The following is a 9,850-nucleotide window of genomic DNA, read 5'->3' as shown; positions in this document are numbered from 1 at the left end:
CACACACAGAGAGGACATCGGTCTGATGTAACGTAAGCTGAAATTCACGAGAAAGTGAGGGCGACACCTGGCCTGGCACTGAACATCAGAACGAAGAAACATCTGTGTAGCAAAGAGATAACAGAGTTAGCATGTTTAGTGGAGGAGTGGAAGGGTTATTATGTGATTAATGAAATAATATGGAGGAATGGAGCAAGCATAAATAGTCCAATATATTCAAATCAAGAACGTCTCAGACACAAAATTACAATTGCCTGGTTTATGCTGGTGCTGTTTATCTAGAGGATGATCACCTAAACTGTGTCTTTCCAGTGACTGGGCACACCATTGTTTTCTCATTTCCAGTACAATTCTATTTACAGAGATAATTTGTTCAAATAATGCAAACATGTGTATCAAAGCAACATACCAAGAAGATATTGCTTGATATCATTTGCAAGTCAGCAATCATTTGGAGAAGTTAATTCTAAGCTTGCCCTTCTAGATACTCCATCATACCATGTCAGGATTCTTAAAAACTTATTGGGACAGAACCTAGAAACTAAGGGTTACAAATGAATGTATTTAACTGGCATTTATATCTTTATATAAAAGATAATGGATATATATGGATTCTTTATATCCAAGCATATTAAAATATTTTTTAAATACCATTTTTCCCTTTATATTACCTTTCATCCAAAAATATTATCTTTAGTTAACTTGTGTGTTGTATTCAGAGCCTATAGAGGATACTTAATAGCTTGTGGCTGTAAGACCTTAGGAAAAGCAGCAATAAGAATAGCTGAATGTAATTGCTGCAGTTTGGGAAGGAGCACAAACAGTGAGCACCAGGGAGGTATCCTGATGAACTGTGATCTTCCATCTCTTTAATTGTATTCCTCAAAGCTGGCCACTCTGTTTCTCTGTGCTAGCTGACAAATGCTGCCTTTACTCCTAGCACGGCTGCTGTAACAGCAATATGAGACACGTGGTTATTTGATAACAAATCACAACGATTTCATTTTCCCCTCAGAACCACTGTAACACTTTCAGGTGCCAAAGAACAGGCTCGGAGGTCATGAGCCAGATGCATCAGGTGTGATAGCAAATAATGCAGCAGCCTTTTCCTGTTAGCTTCACGTGCAGATTATTTCAGATGGAATGGTAAAAGATAACAAAGGCACTACATGCAAGCCAACTGCTATTTATTAAATTGTTGTTTCCTGATAAGCAAGGCATAATGTTCTTCCTCTGGAAACTGGAAGAACCCAGTCAAATTACCACTCCATTTGTGGGGGCAAACTGTCTACGGAGATAGTTTTTTCAGCTGAACACCTTAGCACTGGTTATTATAAAAATTGTCACATTTGATTTGAGGCCTCAGGTGCAACTCTGAAACAAAGGACGAGTTTCTAACTTGTGATGGATGGTACCAATCACTGTGTGACTCAGGCTGTTCCTATGGTTTCACACATAGCATGCAGCACAGTGCATATTCTGAGTACTATCGGAGTGTGTGGGCAGGCATTTCTCTTTAGGATCTGGTCCAGAATTGTTTGTTTGCAGTAGTTTATGGTTTGGGTCATCTATTATGGTGTTGTGATTGCTGCCTCCATTCTCCAAAGATTTTTTTCAGAGATGTGTCAGGACTTGGCATCCAATTTTTCATTTGTTTTCAAAAAAAAGCTACTTCAGTTTCTTGTGCTCCTTACCGGCAGAGGATGTGTGACTCTGGCAGGAGAATGCTCAACACAGTCCTGGAGAGCAGCCTGTGTGTGCAAGTGTGCATATGCACACCCATACTAAGGAAATCCCATCCCTAGGAACGCTCTCCACAGGCCCACGGAGGCTTCCTTTCCAAACAGGAGCACACAGCAGCTGCTGCCTGGATGCAGTCACAGGGGGTTGTGTGATGCTGGCAATGCCAGCAAGGCTGTGCCCTGGCTCCTTCCTTCTTCATTGCTTTCAGTCTTTCCAATGTCTGCAGAAAAGAATAGGTGTGGCAGGAGAGTTGCCTAGCTGTGCAATAGATGTGCTGTACCATCATCCTTAAAACAATTCAGATTTTTTTGCCTTTCTGCCCCTCCTGAGTCAGGGTCACCCACCCACCAGGCAGCTCTGGGTGGGGACTTCTGCTGCACCCCCATCCAGCCTCTCATGCCTGGCAAGGGACAAGCTGGCCAAGCCTTTTGCTTGCTCCATTTGAATTTCCCCAGTTTCTGAACATCAGGATTTGCTAAAGCTAGGTACACTTAAACTGTGTTGTTTGGGGGTTTTTTCCCCCAGTTATTGGAAAGTTGGTCTGAGTTATATGATAGCATTTGAAATAAAGCTATTAAAATTTATTGTTTCATAGGTTCTGCAGCTGATAGAACCATTACAGTCCCATGGGAAGCAGAAGCAAAATCAGTTGGATAAACATATAAAAATGTGCAATTATTTTTAACTAGTGGATGAAACACTGGAGAGAAATAGTTTCTATTTCATGTGGCTGTAATTGAATAGATTAAACCCAAGGATGGTTCATTTCTTTGGGCTGTTTGATATTTTCCTTTCAAAAGCAGTGACTGGTGGTGACTGGAGGTGGGTAATTAGCTCTGGCATGCAAAGGGGGCTCATCGACCTGGCTCCTGTGACGGGTAAATCCAGATGCCAGGTGACTCAAATCACAGCAGGCAACGGAGCAGCCTGCCTGTCTGAATGAAATATAGGCTATAGTGTAGTTTCTAGTGTTTGCAGTTACACCTTTTGGCGTTGCTCAGTCAATCAAAATGTGTAATTAGCCAAAAAAAAAGGGCATTGAGGCTGCATCCCACAGGAGTGTCAGAGAACATCTGCTGTGCACTACACACTGAAGTGCACAAGCCTGATCTCAGTGGAGTCACAGAGCATCCAGGGATTCAAATGAGAACAGATTTATCACACGTTAGTGAGGGCCCAAGAGACCAGTGTGTAAGCCAGGCATCCTCCTGAGAAGGTGATGCTCTGCCATCTGACAGGCACGGATCACCACTCCAAGTCTCTGCACAGAGGCATCTTGGCATCAGCAAGGGGCAAAAAGTACAAAAAAAATGAAGCTGTAGCAGAGAATACAGCAAAAGCATAATTTCTTCTGTCCTCTTCTGCTCTTTTACTCCTATTTCAGCCTCATTAGAACACCTAACAGTTTTTCTAAGAAAGTACACTTTCCTATACTATCCAGTTATGGGAGCCCCTGAGATGTTTAATCATCCAGCTCAGGAGAGAAAGCCCCACACCCTCACACAGGACACTCTGTGTCAAAAAACACAGGCTGTGGAGACTGGGCTGGACTTGCTAAAATAATGTATGAGGGGTCTGTGCTGCTCCAGAGACAGGAAACCAGCTGCCCAAGCTGACAGTGAGGAGTGAGATTGCATGTTTATCTATGCATGTAGGCCATTTTGAAATAATATTCTCTAGTTCTTTGTTCCTTTTCCTAATAAGCCAACTTGTTTATCACTATAGCAACCAGTGACAGATTCCTGGAAAGAAGAGCTGCAAATGCCCATTTGGACCTCTGTGGTCACGGGTGCTGGGTAGGAGCAAGGTGTCACACCTGCCCCCCAGAGCTCTGAAATGCCGTGCAGGGGAAGAGCAGGGTGAGGCAGGTGCGACAGAGTGACACTGTGAGGGGCATGTGCAGAGTGAACAGGGATAAGCACAGCTTAATGGAAGCCTTCACAAACCTAAAGATTTTTGTTTTAAATGAAAATAAACCTGTTAAACACAAGGCAAGGTTTGAAGTGCAGAACCGAATCCTGAACTGGAAAGATTCAATTATCCTTCTGTGACATCCCTCTGGTGATGAGGACTGGAAGAGGTGGGAAATGCATGTACAAACAGCCTGCTCAGAGGAGGTCCTGCAGGCATGGGTATGGATGGAAATCAACACACTCACCAAACATCTGCTGACAGCAAACACATCTGAAACCTGCACCAGTGACCTTCTTGCTGGCACTGAGCCATATTCCAGGTGACATCTCGCAACTACAGCATTTGTTCAAGGGGTATAAGTTTGTGGGGCTGAGAAAAATGTGGTGTCCAGAGACAGCCCTCAGGGGCAACACAGTTACACAGAAATGAAAGTGTTTCTTTGCTTATCTACCTAGAAAAATTCATGCACAACCCATTTTACCAACTTTCCCTCCCTCTCCTCCCTCCACCCCCCCACCCCAAGCTCTTCATCTTCTTTTAAATCTGCCTTTTTTGATAATATTGAAGAGGACCATTCTAATGCTGTTTGCCTGCCCCTCCCCTATATTCACTTAACTGATATCAGAAGCCCCTGAGCTCTCCTTATGCTCTGGTACCTACTCAGTTTGCTTATATTTTGAGCAGGCCCTGAGTATGAAGAGATGAAAGTTAAAAGCTGCATGGTTGAAAAAGGCTACTTGACCCTTGGTCTTCATATGGAGAGGGTTGATTTTTTTATTCAATTTTTTTTTGTAATGTAATGTTGTACTAATGAGGTAATGTTGTTGTAGCACCAGGGTCCTACTGAATGTCAAGCGACCTTTTAAGGAGACACATCTTCTAGTAGACCATATGATACAGTAAAAAAGAACCCAAGCAGATGAGTGTTCGGGCATACAAATTTTTATTTGGGTCTCAAAGAGCCCTCAATAAAATGTCCTCAAAAGACAAACAGTTTCAAGATACTTTATGGAATTACTCCTCATGAAGAAAATGTTTTCTTTCACCGTGTTGTGATTTTTTCTGAGGACCTCAAGCTGATGATTTGTCTTTTGGCTTGGTTTGGCTTGGTTTAGTTTGTTTTTTGTCCTTGAGAAGTCAAAGATTCTGTTCCAGTTTCTCTTGAAATCATAAAGGACCCTCCCACCTCTTTATGTTTCAGACCTGCTTGAGGCTTTATTGACAGAATGAATAGTTTTGGCATAACCAGGCACGGACTTAAACCAGCACTGCCAGATGCAATCAAACTTCCCAGCAAGCTTGATTTTCCCTACCTGAAGACTAAATCAGTGCTGTGTGAATCTGTTATCTTCCATCTCACTGCTCAAAACCGGATCTGGGCTGACAGCAGGAGCACTGAGACAGCTTGCAATCACCATGGTAAGTGGGTATTATATGACAAGGCTTGCAAGTCAGCTGGGTGACACCTCATAATGTGAACCCACAGATAGGAAAGTTTCTTGTCTTGGCTAGATTTCATAACATAATATTTAATTCCAGGTTGGCCCTTACCATACAAAAATAACTGGCTGACACTGCTCTGATTTTATATAAAGATGTATTTTGAAAATGGTGCTGAAGATGAATCTCTGAGGTGATAAGTGGTTTATGGCATCTCTGAGTGATTTATGGCACTGTAGTGTTTGAGCAGTTGGACACTGTCACATCATTTCAAAGACCTAGGGCATACACCCGCCTCCCCAAACCTGAACTTTGGGGAGCTAGCTGGCAAAACTGGGGATATAGTCTTTATCTTATATTTTTATGTGTGTTGTATAAGTAACTGTATCAGATCCTGGGAGACATTAGGCAGGCAATGTGAAAAAGCACATACGAAGTTGTGATCTCTGTCCAATAACCCTGTGAGTCCCAAAACAACTAAGGATTTATTGTGGCTAGGGAAGAGCAGGCACCTTTTCAAATCATCTCCTCCCTAAGCTCGCATTTTTCTCCTCTAGTCAGGCTTGCCTGTGCAGATCCAATACAAAAAAGAGAGAGGAGTTTGCTGCCTCCTGGTGCAGACTGTGAATGGCGGTGCTTCTGAGGCAGTGAAAATGGCATTCTTGTCTGGCCATGAAAAAAGGGTCACACTGTATCAACACCAAGCAGAAACTCATGGGCAGGGAGTGTTACTTGAAACTCTGCCTCTTTTTTCCTCTCAAATACTCTAGATGAAAAGAAGGGACAGCTGGCCTTGGTCAGCACCCAGTTGGCCTGCCTGCCTTGTCAATACGTCTGTGGATTACTGCTGCCTTTCCATCTGTTAATGGCATCTTTTCCCACGCCAAAATTCTCATTGAACCCTAGCAGTGGCCATGGTACAGTAAATACAAAAGTTACACAGCACCCTTGCAGTGGGCTGGCACACTCAGCTGAGATTAGCTGGGCTCAGCAGCCCTGAGGAACAGGCTCTGTGCTGGTGGCATTTGCAGCACTGCCACCGAGCCACAGAGATAATACACTGCTCCTTCCCCCTTCACTCACCTCCCCAGTATTTCTTCTGTGTCCCAGCAGGATGTCTCTGGAGCCTTCCAGCTTGTCAAGCTCAGCACACTGCTCTGTGCTTGAAAGCATATGGCCAACAAAACAGAGAGCCTGCAGCTGGAATTTGAATGTGGCACAAACTGAACTGCTTTAAAAAATCAAGGTATGTTGCTAGGAAGAAACAAACTGTAAAGGTGCCAGACACAAAGGGAAATGTAGACCAACCACTGGTCTCAAGCCAAGAGCAATTGTCTAAACTTCCCATGATGGTAATCCAGCCATCTCCTGATGCAGTACCTAACTGTGCTGATAGTAGCAAAGTTCTCCTGATATTTTACACAAGCCTTACATATATAGGTTACTGTCTCCTTGCAAATTGAAAATAGCTGACCACTTTCCTATTTGTAGCATAATTTTAGACAACTAGCACCAAAACTTCCCCTTCATATCTGCTTTTCTATAAAAACAATTTTATTTTAATTATATTTTAATTCTATAGTAAATAAAGGTCTTTTCACTACACCTGTATATTTCTTAAAATGTGGACTTCAAGACAAGAAATATAGTTCTGATCAAGATCTTACCAGTGCCATGTCAAGGACATTATTTAGCATCCATGCCTTTCCTATGATAATTGGAAAAGTTAGATTGTTTTTGTTATCTGTTATAGGTCCATTTCTATGGTAGTCTTCCATAGTGAGGTGTTCTGTACATAATCCTACTCTCTCCTTTTCAAGGTGATCATATGGCTGTGTTTCTCAGGATTGTTCTTGTTCATGTCCTTTTTCCTTAGACTTTCCTCACAAACTCACAAAATGTTCAGTGATTTCTCTAATTTTTTCCACAGGAAAGCAATTTAAGTAATTTCAGCTCATCCAAATATTCCTTAAAAGATTTTTTTCTCACTCCTAGACTGTTCTCTTGTTATTATTTTTAAAGATTGTTAGCCAATAGATCACAGTTATTATCTTTAGGAAAGATTAATTCAGTCCTATTTAGGCTATAATATTTGAAAATATATCTTTAATATTTGTGTTAATTTAATGGATTTTTAAAGGTTTTCTAAATTACCTTTTCCAGTACCTGCAAATTGTGGAAAACAAATCATGACCTTTCTCTTCCTCAAAATGTTCTGATTTTGAAAACTTGTTGTAAGCTGACTGTCACTCTGAAATATGATCAACAAATTCCCCACAGGATCATCACAGAAGGTGTGATGGAACATTTCTCATGAAAAGCTGGGATAAAATACAGCAGCAGAGACTTTTTCTGCAGGTTGCTGATAGGCTCACACACTCACTCCCCTGGTGATTTCATTTGCGTTTGTGCTTGCAGTTGATGCGTGAGTGCAGGAAAAGTGAGAGTAATACTTTAGTCAGGATACAGGATGAAACAGCAGATCGGGGATGGGAGAGCTCTCACAACCTCCCAAACCTCTGGTACCTGGGGTGTAATGTAGGAGAAAATTCCTGCACAGATCCCCCCAGAAGAGCTGCCCAAGGCCTGTGACAGATTAGTGATGCAGATTTTGGCTTTCCAAGAGTGAGAGGATGTCTCAGAAGATGTTGGCAAACATGGATCAGGTAGATTTAAAAAGGCTCAGGACAGCTTCAGGGGATGGGTAATGGGAGGAAAAGGCTCTTCTTCATCACCAGGCAAAGGATGAGGACATGCTATTATTCCCAGGAGTTATTTTTCCAAGGACAATTTGCCCTCAGGCACTTTTGTTTTGTTAATAAGGATGTGGCCAAGCTAAGCAATTTTCTCTAAGTCATTGTGTGCATTTCTTTCTCAAATCATGTCCATGGCAAATTGTGTATAATTGGTCTGTAAGGCTCTCTGTGTCCTGCCTAATCTGCTGTTTACTGATATGGTCTTTATCAACAGTGACAGTTCTTTTGGTGATAATTTTGTCACCTCTAACAGAATGTAAACAGTGATTATGTAAACAGCTTACACTCCTATCCACCATGTTCCAGCACTTTGATTTCTTATCTCTTTGAGGGTGAGGCTGTGTACAGAGAGTGGTAGCACTCGCTGCAGTTCCCTGGGGCTGGATGAAAGCGCAGCCCTGCCTTAGGGAAGGGCCACCCCTGCCGTGCTCTGCAGGGCTGCACATAGGGCTGGGGCTGTAGGTGGCACTTGGGGCACATTGTCACACAGATCAGTCCCTCCTTCGGAGCACAGGTCTGTGCCAGATGTTGGCACGCTAGGGAGCCTCTCTGATAGGACAAGAAGCAGGTCCCAAATAAAAATACACCCTCATCCAACCCCATGTGCCAGTGCAATGATACCAAAGCTTTCAGAGATGTGCATTACTAAAATTAGGCATTTCCAAACAGATTTCTTGCCCTGCAGCTTGCAGTTCAGTACATATCACGGAGATACTGTATGCATAAACTTTGGGGGTTTTCTCTCCTGGTCGGTGGAAATTTATGTTTTGAGGAATTATTATTATTCTTTCAGAAATCCTTAACCAGTTTTTTGAGAAGAAAAAAGCATTTCATCCTTTTTGTGAAAACAAGGCAAAGTTGTATCTGTCACAACCTTCCTCTCAAATTACTTTTTGTAATTCTCAAGTAATCCAGCTTAACATAGTTCAGCTATTTGCCTGAATTTTTCATTAAAGATGAGACACAGTGTAATTCTCAAATAGCACAGTTTAACACACCAGCTCTTCCAAAACTGCATGTATCTATTATTTACAGTATAAAAATAAAAGTCTTATGAACTTGCTCTCTCAATACTGGATACTGGAACTGCACCATTTTTAATGTATTTTTCGTTCTTCCATATTTAGTCCTGCTCTTATTCCAAAGAGGAGTGTAATTATTCCACTACTTCATAGAAATCTCCGCAGTGTAAGGTTGAAAATTACCTCAAGAAATCATTTCATCCAGTGATTCCCACATGTTTTAGCTAGTGGGGGATAACTTCATCTCAATTCTATAGCCAGTTATGGGCAACTGAACTCCAGGCTCATGGGCCACCAGGTATCCTAAGATCTTAATATAGGTATCTTGAGACCAGGAACATCTGCTTATCACCTCCTCTTGCAGATTTGGGTGTATCCTACTGCCACCTTTGTAATTCATACAGCTTGTTCTTGGCTCCTTCATTTTCAAGGTGATCCTTGAGGAGAGAATGAGCTCTGAGCAGACAAACAGCACAGGCCACAGCCTGCTCCCAACCATCCCCTTCCTTAAATAGCTCTGGTCCTTCCTTGGCCAGGGAAGATGACATTCACCCACCACATCAGGTTTTCTGTGCAACTGTGAGCTGCTCAGAGGCTGCCACCCCAAAGGTTCAGCCAGGTTCACTGGCTTCTGGCTGGCAACACACTGGGCAAACTATCCAAGCAATCTATGGATGATCATCAGCACAAGCATCCCTGATTTAGTCTCTCCCAATCCTTGAGGCAAAATTGAACAGATTCACACCATCCTCATCTGCTCTTAAAAACATTCAGTGTAGAGGATGCTGGCTGACTCTGCAGCAAGCAATGCTCAACTGGCCTTTCAATTAAAAGGACAATGTTTAATCTACATTATCTTCCCTCAGAAAATGAGATTACTTGTTTATCTGATTATTTTGGAGAAAGAGCACATATCTCATGCATGTGAAGGTTCACATCATCCTTGACTTCCTAGACAATAGATTCAATTCTTTC

Source organism: Melozone crissalis, unplaced genomic scaffold, assembly GCF_028551555.1.
Source record: "Melozone crissalis strain CALT ecotype California unplaced genomic scaffold, PUWL_Pcris_2 ptg000027l_1, whole genome shotgun sequence".
Lineage (NCBI taxonomy): Eukaryota > Metazoa > Chordata > Aves > Passeriformes > Passerellidae > Melozone > Melozone crissalis.
Note: the sequence above shows the minus strand (reverse complement) of the source record.